This window comes from Pelodiscus sinensis, chromosome 16, assembly GCF_052426305.1.
Source record: "Pelodiscus sinensis isolate ZL-2025 chromosome 16, ASM5242630v1, whole genome shotgun sequence".
Classification (NCBI taxonomy): Eukaryota; Metazoa; Chordata; order Testudines; family Trionychidae; genus Pelodiscus; species Pelodiscus sinensis.
Window position 1 is genome coordinate 4,721,422 of NC_143067.1, and position 16,991 is coordinate 4,738,412.

Sequence of the window (16,991 nt, forward strand, 5' to 3'; positions counted from 1 at the left end):
GGGGGAGCAAGGGTGCCGCGAGGGCTCTGTGCGGGTGACACACTCCACGGAGGGACGCGGGGCTCTGTAAATCACAGCTTCCTGTGATTTATACCCAGGCTCACAGGTTAGGTAACTGCAGTAAACAGAATAAACAGAACTCGGGATGGATTTATGGACCAAGCCAAGGACCTTTAACCACACTTTATAACCCTTTTTCGGTTGGTTTGCCGTCCCTTCCCCACCCCCGCCGCCCAGCAGCGGATGGCTTAACTACATCGAGCACAGGGGCTAGCAACCCTTTCAAACCGCAGAGCCAAATGACATCAACACTCAGAACCAGTGGTGGACAGAGAGCCGGATAAGAACGCCCATTTGCATGGCTGAAAAGATACAACTTTGTAGTATTGACATGATGACTAATAACAGCATCAATGAAACATTGTACTCGCAGACTTTATTGAATGGGACTTCTGCTGCTGCCTCTTTGCACATTTCTTGGAAGTTTACATCGTCACTGGTCAAATCCAGCTTCAAGCGTGCGTTCAGGCTGTCTTCTGTCAGTCTCATGGCAGGGGGTTGGTGTTGGGAGGGTGTAGGATTTTGTGTTGGAGTGTATGAGGGGCTCAGGGCAGAGGACTGGGGGGGTATAGGAAGTGCAGGAGGCAGGGCAGGGCGCTAGGGCTGGGAAGTAGAATATGGCTACGTCTACACAGCTTCCCTCTTCCACAAAAGCCTATGCAAATGAAGCACGGATTAGCATATTGCTGTGCTGCATTTGCATAATTAATTAGGAGCCATTTTTGCGCCAGAGGTTTTTGCGCAAGAGCCGGTTTTCCTCATTTTTTCAGGAGGAATGGCTCTTGCGCAAGAGGGGGTGTTGCGCAGAACGGCACTGAGTACACAGCTGCCCTGTTATCTGTGTGATCCGAGTACGAGGGCTCACCAGTCTCCTCTCAGCTGCCTGCTCACGCACACGCCTCCCCAAGGAACCAGAGAGCCGCGCTCATGGGATGACTGCTCAGGAACCCTTTCGGGAAGGCTGACTTAATTGCTAACATGCAGGCAACGATGCAAGGCGAGGGCGAGGCATGATACGGAGAGGGGACACTCACATTTCACTAGCCACCATGGTGAGCAGCCCAACGGCTCTGAAGGCGTCTGGAAACAAGGGCAGCTGCCTTTGACTTCGTCAGAACGCAGACTGGCCTTATGGGTGGAGAAGTGTGTCCGGATCCATTCATAACTCTCTCTGAGGCTGGAACTGGAGCACGCTTGCTATCAGAAGAGCATGGAGCCCCACAGAGAATGTGAGACCAACTGACCGACGTACGCCAGGTTTCTGCCATGAAAAAGAGAGAAGATGTCAAGCATGGTTTGAAATAATTGCTAATTATTGTTAGGAATCATTAAGAAAGGGATAGAGAATAAGACAGAAAATATCTTATTGCCTCTCTGTAAATCCATGGTACACCCACATCTTTAATACTGTGTGCAGATGTGGTCATCTCAACTCAAAAAAGACCTCTTGGCACTGGAAAAAGTTCAGAAAAAGGGCAACAAAAGTGATTAGGGGTTTGGAATGGAGAGATTAATAAGACCAGGACTTTTCAGCTTGGAAAAGAGATGACTAAGGAGGGCTATGGTAATGGTCTATGAAATCATGACAGGTATGGAAAAAGTGAATAAAGAAGAGTTATTTACTCCTTCCCGTAAGATAAGAACGAGGGTCATCAAATGAAATTAATAGGCATCAGGTTTAAAACAAACAAAAGGAAGTACGAGGCAGAATAGCTATTCTGGGGTTCCGGAAGTATTCCGAAATAGCCCCACAGTGTAGATGTACCCTAAGCCAAGTCTTTAACGTGAGTGTCCAAAGGATAGCGAGCGCAGAAATGCAAGAGCAGAAGCCATGCGGTAGGCGTTGGAAAAATGGGCCTTTCACACAATAGCGTGTGCGCATTTACACGCATTCGCCATTCAGAGAAAAGACAGTTGCTCAAAGTCTAAAGGTCTAGAGAACATGACCTATGAAGCCAGGCTTCATGAACTGGGCTTGTTTAGTTTGGAAAAAAGAAGATTAAGGGGGGACATGATAGCGGTTTTCAAATATCTAAAAGGGTGTCACAAGGAGGAAGGCGAAAATTTGTTCCTCTTGGTTTCTGAGGACAGGACAAGGAGTAATGGGCTTAAAGTGCAGCAGGGGAGGTTTAGATTGGACATTAGGAAAAAATTCCTAACTGTCAGGGTGGTCAAATATTGGAATAAATTGCCAAGGGAGGTGGTGGAATCTCCCTCTCTGGAGATATTTAAGAACAGGTTAGATAGACATCTGTCAGGGATGGTGTAGACGGAGCTTGATCCTGCCTTGAGGGCAGGGGGCTGGACTCGATGACCTCTCGAGGTCCCTTCCAGTCCTATTATTCTATGATTCTATGATTCTATGAAAGTTTGATCCTGGAATCCAACATTACTAAATCCTCCCACTTTATTCAAAGGGGAGGAAGCATCCAAGAAGGATCTGCCTTCCTTCGGTCTGGCACAAACTGTATTTAAAGCTAGATCCTACATCTGAAACAGAACCAAATCAACTCACAAATTGTTCCATGTCCAGGCAGACAGCCACAAACTCAGTTTAATACATGTTGAAATGTCCCTTTCCTCCTGTCTGGGGGAGGCACGATGCAGTTACTGAATTACAAGCACAGCCTCTGTTTAAGAAACCTTTATAAGAAGGCTGGCGTGGAAACGCAGCCAGTGTTTTCCGTGGCTGGCTGAGGTGCTGCAATTAGCAGGGTGCTCGGGTGTCGGCAAGGGCTGGTTGGCGTGGCTTTGGAGGAACAGAGACATGGCCAGAGTAACCCATAAACGCTGGTTTGATTGGCGGGGTCACAGCGGCACGCTAAGGAGACAGCAACCAGACCCCTCCAGCAAGTTCAAGATTCTGAGATGCTTTTTCACATGGGAAGCAGCTGGGAGCAGAGGCCATGAGCTCTCCACAGTGCCGGCTGGCAAGAAGGGACAAACGGCAAAGGGGAAAGGGTGAGGAGGAAGAGTATAATACTTGCTCTTGGAATAGCCTTCAGGATGCATTGTCTATGGCCTGCTCCTTCCTTGGGATTCCGGCATCAGTGGCCGCGGAGAAGAATTGCTGCCCAGTTTGGCAGACTAGGCTTGCGTTGACGGGGCTTACCCCTACTCGTCTACCCTTGGGGGCAGCTGCCGCAGTCACTGGCCGCCGGTGGCTACGTGCAAATGCCAAGTCCAGACACGGTCATTGGCAACGGCACTCAGCAGGAGTTGGGGCACTGTCGCACTGCTACATAAACGACCCTCCTGACAGCCCTTTCTGGTCTGCTTGCTGCTCACCCAGGTGGTATAGGAAGTTCTCCTTGCCTGCTACCACCATCCTCACCTCCTGGCATCCCAGCCTTGTGCCCGGACCGTCCACACACACTGCTGCCAAGACAGCGCCAGGCACTGCTCCGCAGGCACAAAAGGGTTAAAGATCAGCTGAAGCCACATGGAAACCAATCAGCATCCAGGGGTCACATCCGCGGCGGGTACCAATCTGCGTTTGCTCCATGGAATGGGCTACGCCAGTGGATGCCAGCTGAGGAGCAGGTCTGATGGGAGCGGCAGGTGATCTGTGCCTCTGCAAATCTGGCCCAAGGGGGGTCTCGGATGGGGGCCCCCGAATCGGAAGAGCCTAAACGTTGATGTGCAAAATGAGGGTTCTTACAGTGCCTTGCATTGCCGGCGAGCAGCAAGGCCCAGGGAAGGCCTGTAACGTGATCTGGGGGTCCTCTGGCAAAAGGTGCCATGCAGAAGATGCTGATCTGCTGATCTGACTTGGCTCTCCTTCAGCTGGCCTCTCCCCCTCCTCCCTTTCATCCTTCTGACTCGCCTTTGCTGTGTGGGGCAGAATGGAGGCTGGAGGCTTTGTGGAGCAGAGCGCTTGCCCAGACTTGTCTTTATTTTGTGAGGGGGTCTAGCACATTTCTGGGCACGTGGAATTAATAAAAGAATAATAATTTCTAAAGACAGGTTGAACTTCTCTAGTCCAGACCTCTCTGGTCCGGAAACATCCGTGGTCCAGCGTGATTTGAGCGAGCCAGATGTCCGCTTTTCATGTGTGTGGCCAAGCTTCCCGCGGTCCTATAAAGGTTGTTGACAGCCCCCAGTCCTGGCTCTCAGTGTTCTGGGCTGTGATTTAGCTCCAATTGACCCCTTAGGGTACGTCTAGACTACATGGCTCCATCGACGGAGCCATGTAGATTTGTTTGTTCGGCAAAGGGAAATGAAGCCATGATTTAAATAATTGCAGCTTCATTTACATTTAAATGGCTGCCCCGCTCTGCCGATCAGCTGTTTGTCGGCAGATCGAGGCAATCGGGACGCTCCCCTGTCGACATGAAAGCCCTTTATCGACCTCCCCGGTAAACCTCATCCTATGAGGCATAACAGGGAGGTCAATAAAGGGCTTTCAGGTCGGCGCAGGAGCGTCCAGACTAGCGCGCTGAGCCGACAAACAGCTGATCAGCTGTTTGTCGGCTCAGCGCGGCAGCCGTTTAAATTTAAATGAAGCTGCGATTATTTAAATCGCGGCTTCATTTCCCTCTGCCGATCAGCCTAATCTACATGGCTCCATCAACGGAGCCATGTAGTTTAGACACACCCTTAGTGTCTTCTAAGAGCCCAGCAAGCAGGGGAAGTGTTGGTCATGCTGCTAGACAATCTCGGCCTCCCATGGTCCAGAAATGTCTCTGGTTGGGAACCAGTCAGGTCCCGAGGGTGCCGGATGAGAGAGGTTCAACCAGTAGATGCTTTGGTCAAAGTGTTCCCAGCAGTCATCTGCCGCTCCTATAACCCCTTTCTTTTCCGAGACGCTTTGCCTCACTCCTACCAGCCAGAGAACCGCCAAGATGGTCCTGCTCAAACAGTCCAGCCTAACTAGCCCTGGCAGACAGCCCCCCCTCTTCTGCAACTTTGTTCGGAGACAACCCTCCTTATGAATCAAGGAAGGAGGAGAGGAGAGAAAGAATGAAACAGCTCCAAGCAGCAATGTGTCTAATCTAAACAATGCTTTCCACGATTTCCCAGCAGGCATTAATGGGTCTTTCAGGACATTTCAGGACCAAAGTTCTTCAAGGAAGCTTTCTGTTGTCTGTTATGGTGCCCTGGCTATTCTGCGGACGAAGTAGCCGTCTCCTCCTTCCGAAGCTGGACGTGAAGTCACCATGCTGCATTCGTAATATCGGCATCATCTCCTTCTCCCTGGGACGCGGGGAAAAGCCGGAGTGGGGCAGGAGGAAACGCCCCCTGCAGGGCAGATGGAGGCTCTACTCCCGCGGTTTTCAAACTTTTTTTCCCTAAACCCAGTTGAAGAAAATGGCTGATGCCGCGACCCAACATCGTTTGACTGGAGAATGGGCTCTGGGGTGGGCTGAGGAGGAGCTTTGGGGTGTAGGAGGGGGCTTCGGCTTGGGGGGGGCAGGGCTGGGGCAGGAGGGGGTTACCTTGAGCGGCTCCCGGTCAGCGGTGCAGCGAGGGGGCTAAGGCAGCTTCCTGCCTCTCCTGGCACCATGCACCAGGCTGCGCCCAGAAGCAGCCGGCAGCAGGTTCTCAGCCAATGGGAGGGCGGAGCTAGCGCTGGTGGCAGGGGCAGTGCGCGGAGCCCTGTGCGCTCTCCCACACACACACCTAGGAGCCGGGCCTGCTGGCGGCTGCTTCTGGGGCACAGCGCAGTCTGCGGTGCCAGGCCAGGCAGGGAGCTGCCTTAGCCCCCCCCCACTGCTCACTTGACCCTCCTCCCCCGCTGCGAGGAGACCCAGGGCCCGACACCCCACCACCCAGCGCTGGGTTACGACCTGTCGTCTGACAACCCCTGGGCTACCCTTTGGCAGCATATTCAATGCAGCTAGTGAGCAGCCCTGTGTGATACTGGACGGGCGCCCTGGATGCCAATTTGAAACATGAGTCCCTAGCCTGGCAAGTCAGGATCTACCTCCCGCAGATCTCTCCACGCGTCGCCCGGCACTCTCTTGTGCTATCAGACAGGCTGACAGGCCCTGCAGGGCCAACACATCAGCACCCCCCGCTGCACACCTAGGCTCCAGCAGCAGCTGACACAAGCCACCGGCCTCGCTCATGCCACTGAAAGAAGCGGGTCGGATCTAGCCCTGCTCCCAGTGGGAAGGTGTGTTACGTCCCCGCCCCCAACGACAGCTCCATCCCAGAGGGGACAGGGGAGCTAAAGGGGGGTGTGGGCATCTGTGTGTGTGTGTGTGTGAGAAACAAAACTGTGTGTGTGTGTGTGAGAAAACACTGGGTGTGTGTGTGAGTGAGAGAGAAACAACACTGTGGATGTGTCTGTGTGTGTGAGAAACAACACTGTGTGTGTGGTGTGTGTGTGTGTGTGTGTGAAACAACAGTGTGTGTGTGTGAGAAACAACACTGTGTGTGTGAGAGAGAAAACTCTGTGTGTGTGTGTGTGTGTGTGTGTGTGTGTGTGTGTGTGTGTGTGAAAACACTCTGGGTGTGTGTGTGTGTGTGTGTGTGTGTGAGAGAGAAACAACACTGTGTATGTGTGTGTATGTGAGAAACAACACTGGGTTTGTGAGGTGTGTGAGTGTGTGTGTGTGTGTGTGTGTGTGTGTGTGTGTGTGTGTGTGTGTGTGTGTGTGAAACCACACAGGTTTGTCAGGATAAAAGTCAGCTGTCAGAAACTCACCAGTTTTGGGAACAAGGGCCTGATCTTTACAGCCCTGCACAGATATAAAGTTTTGTATCAGCACCTGCATCTATATCCGCAAAAATGGACTGTGGCTGCGGCTACACGCAGATATAAAGCGGATTTCTGCGGATTTGCAGAGCTCTCCTGACCCCAAGCCCAGGGAAATCGAGACAGGCAGGCATGAAACTGATTTTTTTTAAATTTAACCTGGACCTAATTCCCCCCGACCGGGCCCTGCTCTGGTCACATCCACCTGTGCAGAAGAGGTGCAAAACGCTGGCCAATCAGGCCTTTCCCCACAGCTGCTGACGTTTGGGACGCCTGGGTGCTCCCCTTGCGCGGCGGGGACTGGCTGGGGCGGGGGGAGTGGTAATGAATCAGGCCCAGCGTGCGGGTGAAGCAGAGGGACCGCGTGGCGTGCCTGGGAGAAGGGGATCCCAGGGTGGGCTGGATGCTGAAAGGGAACCTTGTCAACATGGGAGCAAATCACAGCAGCGGACGGGTGCTGAAATCTGCTATCGAGGCCAGGCTGAGGGCTCATCTGGGATTCATCTGGGAAGGCGGAGGTGGAGGCAACGTTTTCTGCCCCCTCCCCGGCTGCTTCCCAGCTTCCAAACAAGCATTCCAACGGGCTTTGGAGCAGCTAGACTGTCTCGAGCTCCCAGGAAGCCACTGGGCCACGGTGGAGCCAGCCTACTCCCCATCCATCATCCTTATCAGTGGCCTCTGGCAGAGCGGCGGTCCCTGGCAGCAGGGCCTGCATGGACGGAAGATGGGGCCAGATTGAGAGTGGAGCCCGCACGGAGACAGGGAGGGGGCAGGCCAGTGATAAGCAACGCTACAAACAAAAACAACTGTCCTCGTTGGAAACTTCAAAGCGCACGGCCCTGAAATTTATGTGGGCCGGGAATGCGCCGGCCTGCATCCACGCGGCCGGGGCGGAGGCCTGCAGGTTGGCCGGGGGTGGGGGGTTCAGGCTGGAATCACGGAGCAGAACGGGGCTGCCGAGAGCTGGTTTGGGGTCTGCCCCGGAGACTCTGAAGTGCAGCGCAAAGGAATTCATTCGCCTCGCCGTGCGGCCGCTCAGGCAAGCAGGAGCAGGGGGGCATAGACTCACCCTGGAAGCAGGCAGTGCCCAGGGGAGCATTGGCAGAGGGGCCCTTCAGCTGGCTGCCAATGGGAGACGAGAGATTGTGCTGGGGGTGGGGGCAGTGCATGGAGCCCCTTCTCCCCCCCCCCAGCATGCAATGCAGAGAGCAACATGGAGCAGCCGGCCACTTTGCGGCAGGCAGGGAACCTGGCTGAGGGTCCCGCTGGGCTGCTGGCTGGGAGCAACCTAGGTCAGCGCCTCTGAACCAGAGCCTGCCTCTGGCACCCCGCCCCTCCCGCATCCCAACTCTCTGTCCCCGGTCACCACCCAAACCTTCTGCTCCCCCTGCCCCAGGTCACAGCTCCCTGCCAGACCCTGCACCCTTTCCTACGCCCACCATCAGAATCCTCTCCTGCACCCATACCCCTTCCCAGACCCCTCCTGCGTGGGAGTGCAGGAGTGAGGGCAGGGGGCTGGGTAGGGGAGCTTACTGGGGCCACCTGGGACGGGCAGGGTGGTGCTGCTGCAGGGCAGCTCCTCCCAGGGGACCAGAGCTCCATGGGCCGTCCCCAGCCTCCAGCTGTCTCCCTGACCCTCCAGCTGGTTCAGGAGGGCAAGTCCCCAGGGGCTGGCCCCGGCTTTGAGTGGCTCCCCTGGCCTGCAGCCTCTGGGTGGAGGCCAGGCTGTGCTTCCCAGCCCGTGGAGTGGTTCTGGGGGAGTCTGTGATGGGTGAGACAGTAGGTGAGGGGGACAAAAAGTGGGGGGCTCCCCTCCCTCCAGCACTATCTGGGGCATAGGGGATGCTTACCTGGTCCAGTGGCCAGTGACATGCAGAGCCCCATCCCCAGCTGGCCTGACTCCTGCTGGTGCAGCTGCCCCCAGTGGTCACTGTGAAGTATAGAGTCTCCCCTTTCTGCCCCCTCCCTTTCCAAGATCTGGAAAACATTCCCATTCCAGGCACATCCCATTGTCCTGGCACAACCAAACCCCGGCCTTGCTTTGAGTTAGGGTAAGAGGAAGCTGCCTGCCAAAGTTAGTGGCCCTGGCTCTTACCATTTACAAGGAGTTTTTGAACAAACGGACCCACACACAGGCAGACGGATGCACAAGGCCCCCTTTTCACTGGCATAACTGTGTCCACACTAGGGAGGTGAACCAGCATAACTAGAACATCACCTCCCTGACTGGCAAATATTAGTAAAACTGCCAAATGCAGACCAGGCCTAAGGGTTACATTCGCAGTGGCTTTCATTTGCACGCCATTAACCGTGACGCGCTCTCAAGCTCTGGACGAGGCTTCTCACCACCGCTCTGTTTGCAGGTGTCCCTGCTTCCTCCTTGCAACCTCGTCAGGCCCTCGTTCCAAGCATGACATTATCTTCCCGTGAAACCCAAGACACGCTGCACAAGCGCTGGCGTGTCCAGGCTGCAATTAGCAACCTCCACTGTGCTGTTTATTTGGGGGAGAAGGTAGGGTTGCCAGGTGTCCAGGATTGAATCAGACGGCCTGGTATTTGCGCCTTCTATTCAGTAAAAAAAATTCGGAAAATTTTCTGGTTTTCCCAGCTTGGACATCCAATAGAAGGGCTGTTGGGACACGCAGCTCAGCTTGGGCTGGCTGGCATGGAGGGAGCATGGAGCAGGCCGGGAATTAAAGGGCCACCACTGTATTTCGGCCCTGGTCTGTCCTTTTTTTTTTTTTTGGTCAACAACTTTTGCTGGGCTTTTTTTTTCCCTCAACAGAATTTTTTCCCATTTTTGGGGGGGTAGGGTTCGGTATTTTTTTTTGTTAAATCATCTGGCAGCCCTAGGGGGAGGCAGGAGGATTGGGTTTTTTTTTCTCCCACTGTTTGTTTCTGCTCACTGTTTTCCAAATTGTATCTGCACAGGTGAGAGGCAAATGACCTTTGCCCAGCTCCGGGCCCTGGCAGCCCAAAGGAGCAGACCCTACCCAGGCTGCATTCTGTGTGCCCCCCGGCTCCCGCCGATTGCACCTGACGGAGCCCCAAAGCTGTACTGCATCCTGGCTGAGGTGACAGGTCCCCTGCACACCTTGATCCAACCTATTACTATTGTTGGCCAACACGCTCTAGCTAATGTTTGAATCACTTCCCTCCTTTTATCAATACAAACTTCTTTTTTTCCTTCATTTTTGAAAAATGCAATCATTTACAGAAAGCACGTACGTTTTCCTTTTATTTTCCAAACAAACCCCAAATCTCATTATTTCACTTCAAGATCCGAGCAACACCAGGTACATCTGGTAGTAGTCCCACATAGGAATAGCTACTGTGGTATAAAACACCTTGACACTGATGGAACTACATCCACATGAGGTGGGTTTTACGACTGGACCTATACCAACAGCTAAAGCTGTACAATGTTCTACCGGGGGGAGGAGAGGGGAGGGAAAACAAGCTTCTCTCCAACAGCTCTTGATTCAGCTGTGGCTTGCTGAAAAACAAACCCAGCAAGGACAACAGGAACCCTGTATTTTAAGCAGAAAGCTCTCTGAACGGATTTCAGCTTGTTTTCCACAGAAGAGAAAAAAAGAGAGATTGAAAATGGTTCGGAGGCAAATACTTCAGATGCAGTGATTAAGCAGAGCTGACTAAGAACAGCAGCCACAGTTACACTATGGAGGGTAGAAAATGACAGGTTATTTTCTCTCCTCATGCTTCAGGGCACCGGCCGATTGTGCCTTCAGGTTGGAATGAAAATTCACTCTAATTTCCAGCTGACATCTCAGTTTCTATTTTTCCTGCCTTCTACACTTGGGGGACCAGTGGAAGGTGCCTAGATTAGATGGAGTTTTGGCCTGCCTGAGTATAGCACCTTAAGACAGTAAACCGATAAGAACAGATGCTTTGAGACCATCAAACCTCATGTGAGAATTACCCCTGAATGGTTGGTTAGAAATAATAATGCCCGTTTACTTTACATGTGCAATCCTCTTAACAGAGTGAGATCTTCCCCAAAACCTAGTTTCGAAAACTCTTTTGTGGACACTTAGAGTCATACATGCTACTCCCATGAAATAGTACTCCGAGGAAGAACTACTCCCATGAAACGCTCTGTCAAGTTAAATAGAACCCTTATTCTAACTGCATAGTAAGACCCAGAGTGTAATATCATCTTTGCACTGAGCACAGGTCGCACCTCTCTAGGCTGGCACCCTCGAGACCTGATTGGTGCTGAACCAGAGAATTTGCTGGATGACGGGAGGTCAATATTGTCTAGCAGCACTACCCACACTTCCACTGCTTCTTGGGCTCTGAGAAGACATTTGGGGGTAAATTAGAGCTAAATAACATCACAGAGCATAGAGAGCCAGGACTGGTGGCTGAAAACAAGCTTTCTGGGACTGCGGGAAACTTGGCCACACCATGATAAGTGGCCATTTGGCTAACTAATATCATGCCAGGCCTCAGATGCTGCTGGACCAGAGAGTTCTGGACTACAGAGGTTCAACCTATAGTACCTTAATGCTTGAGTAGTCCCAATAAAATCAGTGAGCCCCCTTGTGGAGCAAGGTGACAACCCATGTGAGGAAAGGTGGCCACACTTGTCATTTGAAACATTAAAAAGAAAGGCGCGAACATCCAATATTTTCCACCATTCCACCAGCTTGTCTAGCAAAATCGGTTGACGACGCTATTGACATGTAACGGCTGACCTGTGTGTGTTTCAGAATCCAGACGACACACTCGTGACCACTTCTGCCACATCTCCTGCTCGCAGACCTCAATTTCTGAGTTTGTGCAGTCCTTCGGGTGCGCAATAGTGTCTCCGTCAGCTGGTGCGGCATAAACAGAAAGATCGGATGAAGAATGGAAAAAGTAACTTCATTCTTTTTATGCTCTTCTTTTTTAAACCCAGACTATGCCTTTAGAGAGAGGCTGTGTCTAGACTGGCAAGTTTTTCCGCAAAATCATGTGATTTTGAGGAAAAACTTGCCAGCTGTCTACACTGGCCGTTTGAATTTCCGGAAAAGCACTGACGATCTCATGTAAAATCATCAGTACTTTTCCGGAAATACTATGCTGCTCCCGTTCGGGCAAAAGTCTTTTTCCAAAAGACTTTTGTGCAAAAAGGCCAGTGTAGACAGCATAGTACTGTTTTCCGCAAAAAAGCCCCGATAGCAAAAATGGTGATCGGGGCTTTTTTTGCGGAAAACCGCGTCTAGATTGGCCATGGACACTTTTCTGCAAAAAGTGCTTTTGTGGAAAAGCATCCTGCCAATCTAGACACGATTTTTCCAAAAATGCGGAAAACTTTTCCGTTAAAAGCATTTCCGGAACATCATGCCAGTGTAGACGTAGCCAGAGTGTTTAGATCGACATCGGTCTGAAGCTTCAAGCTTGAGAACCAAACTAAAAACCCGGACCCCTGTTACCAAATAGATGAGTTACGGTGGCACAGATTGTATCTTCGTGTCTGTACAAAGCCTAAAAGTCACACTGGATTATGTGGGCTGAAAATCATGCCCTAGGGTCAGATCTATTAGATGCCTGGCTCTGTCTGGCCTCGCTGTACATTGATTTGTGCACAGGGGACACAATTTCTCTCTCACCTCCTCTGTTACTGGTTCTTGGGCTTTGTTACTGCCCCATAATCTACTTCTCTGAATAATGCCACTCCCTTATTTTTAGCAGCCAGGATTGTGACAAAGAATTATGTATCACCCCGTGTTCACACCAAGCCCAGAGCACTTCTGTTAGTTTTCTTATAGCCCTACCCCTTTTATACCTGTTGCCATGCAGCCTAGCCTTCCTGCTGCAATCTAATTGGCTGGCTGAAGTTGTGGGTGGGGAAAGGATCTACTGGGTCCCACCCCAGCCATCTCAAAGGGACAATGTGTCTCCAACTGAGGAAGACTTGGTTCCACTGGAGAAATCTGAGCCATCAGGGAACGAGCAAAACAAAAGTTTCCCAGCGGAGAGTTTTTTCCTTCTTCTCTCTCGACCTTCCCGCTAGCCGGGAGCGTGCATGCCCATCTACATACCTACATACATTATTATATCTTGTTTTAATTCCATTAAAGCAAATGATTTGCTCGCCCTGTGGTTTACATCAGCTCTTTGGCTTTGTAATTTATCTTGGCACAGTCTAGACTGGAGTCACTTTGAAGCCGTTTCAAACAGGATGAGAACAAACAATTTTTCCAAAGTGGCTGGATTAGGAAAACTGGCCGGCTATTCATCTTTTGGGGAAGGATTGTGTCACGGACAGTGTCCATGCTGGAGTTATGCCAGCTCTTAATATTGTCCCCGTAGGAAAAGGTCTTAAATCCACCTCTGGAGGGGGGAATCACACGGTAGGCTGCTGACCATGAAAAAATTAATGCAGGGTAGATCAAGGTGGCGAAGGGTCTGTTCCGTGGAGGACCTGGTTTATTGCTAATTGTTTACATGTAGTAATTTATTTCAGAGCACTAGAGAACAGACAGCTCTGCAGAGCAGAATTTTGCAGTTCAGCCACACAGAAAGCAGGTCCTTGAATACAAGGAGCCTGATTGGTTCTCTACATTTCTGAATGATGCATGGATCCAGAGCAGGCCTACAATCCCGTGTCTGTCTTTCTCCATTTCTGCAGTAGTCATCAGGGCAGTATTTAAGCCCCATACACATACGAAAGAGTCAGGTCACATTGTTTCTTGAAGTAGCTCCTACTCCTACTCATTCCTGAGCTCACATTAGCATCGTGTGGTTGATGCTGCAGACAATATATATTCTGTGGAGCTGTCAAAACTTTTTTTTTTTTTTGGTTGCACAAGCTTTTCTACTAGAAAAATGGCTTTGCAAACAAAGCACAATCTTTGCGCCAAACGTTGTGGACCGTACAGACCTTCCCCCATTCACCTCTTCCCCAACTTCTCCACGATATTCTTTGTAGGAAAAGCATTAACAGCGTTTTTGATATATATTGTGTTTTCTTGCTGAACGCTTAACTTTTGAGAACCACAAAATGTGGCTCACGCGACTGAAAACAACTTTGGTTAAAAAAATATCACAGAAAAATGAGCAACAATGGAAAATGGGTCTTTTGAATGCTGGGAGATGGGGAACACCTTTGATATTTCAGAATTCTTCAGGAAATAGTCCCTATTTTCCAACCAGTTTTAATACCCTGGGCCTATGTCTACACTGGTGCATTCTCACACAAAAACTCTTTTGCTGAAGAGTTCTTCTGCAAAAACTTTTCCAGAGGAGAGCATCTACACTGGCATGTGCTTTTGCGCAAGAGCATCCATGCCAGTATAGACGCTGTCTTGTGCAAGAAAGCTCTGATGGCCATTGTAACCATAGGGCTTTCTTGCGCAAGAAATTCATGTTGCCTGTCTACACTGGCCTCTTCTGGAAGAGCTCTTGCACAAAAGGGCTTGTTCCTGAGTGGGAGCGTCAGAGTTCTGGCACAAGAAGCCCTGATTTCATACATTAGAACGTCAGTTTACTTGCGCAATGAGAATTTTCCTGTTGACCTCAGTGAGCCAGGATTTATTCCAGTGTCTCTCCCTTTCCCACTTTTCTTTTTTTTCTTTTCCCCTATTATCCTTTTGTACAATCGTCTCTCTTTGGCAGAGCCCACGCCCAGTAAGGTTCAAGCTTGTGCTGAAAATTCAAACCAATAGGCTGCGTCTAGACTGGCAAGTTTTTTTCCAGCTGCTTTTGCGGAGAAACTTGCCAGCTGTCTACACTGGCCGCTTGAATTTCCGCAAGAACACTGATGATCTCATATAAGATTGGCAGTGTTCTTGCGGAAATGCTATGCTGCTCCCGTTCGGGCAAAAGCCCTCTTGTGCAAATGCTTTTGTGCAAGAGGGCCAGTGTAAACAATGCGATATTGTTTTGCGCAAAAAAGCCCCGATGGCGAAAATGGCGATCGGGGCTTTCTTGCGCAAAACCGCGTCTAAATTGGCACGGATGCTTTTCCGCAAAAAGTACTTTTGCAGAAAAGTGTCCGTGCCAATCTAGACGCTTTTTTCCGCAAATGCTTTTAACGGAAAAACCTTTCCGTTAAAAGCATTTCCAGAAAATCATGCCAGTCTAGACGTAGCCATAATGTTTTGAAAGGGTTCAAAATTAGAGCAGATTGGCTCACCTGACCTCCATGTAAGCCTCAAAATGATATTAAGCTTCGGTGTCTGTCACACCCCCTCCCTGCCTTACTCCACAGGTGGTCCCCCTGAAAGCTGTGGGCCTATTTGCACACGGCTGCTCATTGTAAGTCAGTAGAACGGCTTGAAACGCAGCAAGAGAAATTCAGAAAAAACACGTTGTGGACTCGAGTTCCCATTCTCCCTGAATTTCAAAAAGCTAATTGAACGCCCCTAATTTGAAATGTTCCTATGTTGGTTAAAAACTGTTAGGGCAGGGGTGGGCAGTAATTTTTGAAGCGAGGGGGAACCACTTCACAAATTTCTGAAGTGGTCGTGGGCTGCCCCGAAAGAGGCGGAGCCTTGAGCGATAGGGGCGGAGCCAGGAGGTTTTCTGTGCTCCCCTGCTCACAGATTCTGTTTGGCCTGGGGGTGGGGGAAGTGTGTGGAGTCTTTGGCCCCCCCTCCAGTGCCTAGAGCAGGGGATGGGCAATAATTTTTAATGGGGGGGCCACACCAAGATTTTGTTAAGTGGTCAGGGGCTGCACTTCTCTGGAGGGGTCTGGGACGGCGAGTGGGGTGCAGAAGAGAGCTTGGGATAGGGGAAATGGGGTGCAGGAGGGGCTGTGGGGTCTGAGAGGGAGTTTGAATGAAGGGGGTTACGATGTGGAGCAGGGGCTTGGGGTGCAGGTTGCAGGAGGGGATTGTGGCCTGGTATTACACCCCCCTCATTCACATCACCATTGTGGACGATCAGGTCTCAGTGCATCATGCCAAGCACTGAAGATCGGATCTGAAGGGAAGGCAGCTCGACAGAGTCAGTCTCTGGTTTAACAGGTGGGTTTAACTTTGCCGCAGGGGGGAAACTGAGGCAGGGCTGTGACTTGCTCCGAAGAGAACCCAGCCCAGGGCTCAGCCTCCCTAGCGACCTGGCCCCTCCTTCGATGGCGACAGCCTTCCAGGACCTGACCGCCAGTGTCTCATACGGACCCATCCCCAACGTCAGCCCCTCCCGCTGCACCCCTCCCACCCGTCTGCACCCATCACTGCCCTGTGGAGCTGGGACTGGCAGCCAGCAGCCTGCATGTAGGGCTGGCAACCAGGACCCCAGCCCACTGGCTGGGCCAGACCTGCATGTGGGGCTTGGCGGTAGGGCCAGCAGCCGAGCGGGACCCAGGGACAGCAGCCAAGACCCTTTACATGGGGACAGTGGGGTCGGCAGCTGGATCCCTGGACGATGGGAGCATGTGGCCGATTTCCCAAACCTGGGGGTGCTGCAGCACCCCCCAATCCTCTGCTTCCTGCGCCTGTGCATCCCGGACCATTTTAAATCAAAGTTGTCTGAGAGCTCTGCTCTAGGAGCTATTCCGTGACCGTCTCTGGCCGGTGTCACGCAGGGGGGCAGACTAGAGGCTCACCAGGGTCCCCGCTGGCGTTGGAATCTCTGACTCCGGGAACCAGACAGGTAGGCGATTAGCCTGCCCTGCCCTTCATCATGGCTGAGGAGTGAGGCTGTTTCCTGCACCAGACCCTAACAGAACAACCCGGTGCGGGGAGCGGGCACAAAGCCCTCGACAAACATCACCCAGCGACAGCGAAGGGCACCGCGACATTGGGGTGTTCACGTGGCTGTCCGTCTTTCGGGCTGCTGCCGGGCTCCGTTCCCAGCCTCGGGACGACTCCCATGTGCCCGCGTTACGAACGGTGGCACGGCCTGCAAACACAGGCAGCACACGCTGTCAGCTGGAGACACCGGGGTAACGAATGTCTAAGCCCGGCTGGAGGAATTTTTCCATGCAGGGGGAGGCGGAGGGTGGGGCAGGGGTGCAGTTACCAATCCCCTTGCATTCTGTGCTCTTAGTTAAGGCTCCCTCTCTGCTTCCCCCGCCGTCGGGAGGTGCTTCTTTCCAGCGGAGCAGCTGTTTTCTGTCACGGCCCGTCAGGAAGGAGACGGGTGCACGGGGGGAGGTGTTTGCACATTGCAGAGGAGCGATGTTTATTGCTTGCTACCAACTCTGCACTGCGCTGAGCAGGAAAGTCAAAATGGCCATCATTCAAACCCGAAACTCCTGGACCAGCTGGCAAGCAGC

At 51.8% G+C, this 16,991-nt stretch overlaps 1 long non-coding RNA gene across 1 annotated transcript in view; it reads right to left on the reverse strand.

Moving 5' to 3' along the window:
* Nucleotides 1-427: 427 nt before the first annotated feature.
* Nucleotides 428-16,991, reverse strand: part of LOC149523495 (uncharacterized) — a 35,173-nt gene continuing 18,609 nt past the window's right edge. Inside the window, exons 2-3 of the long non-coding RNA XR_016346917.1 lie at nt 11,482-11,601; nt 428-1,321 (exon numbers count right to left, since the gene is read on the reverse strand). This is a non-coding gene — a long non-coding RNA (uncharacterized LOC149523495). The remainder of the gene's footprint in view (nt 1,322-11,481; nt 11,602-16,991) is intronic.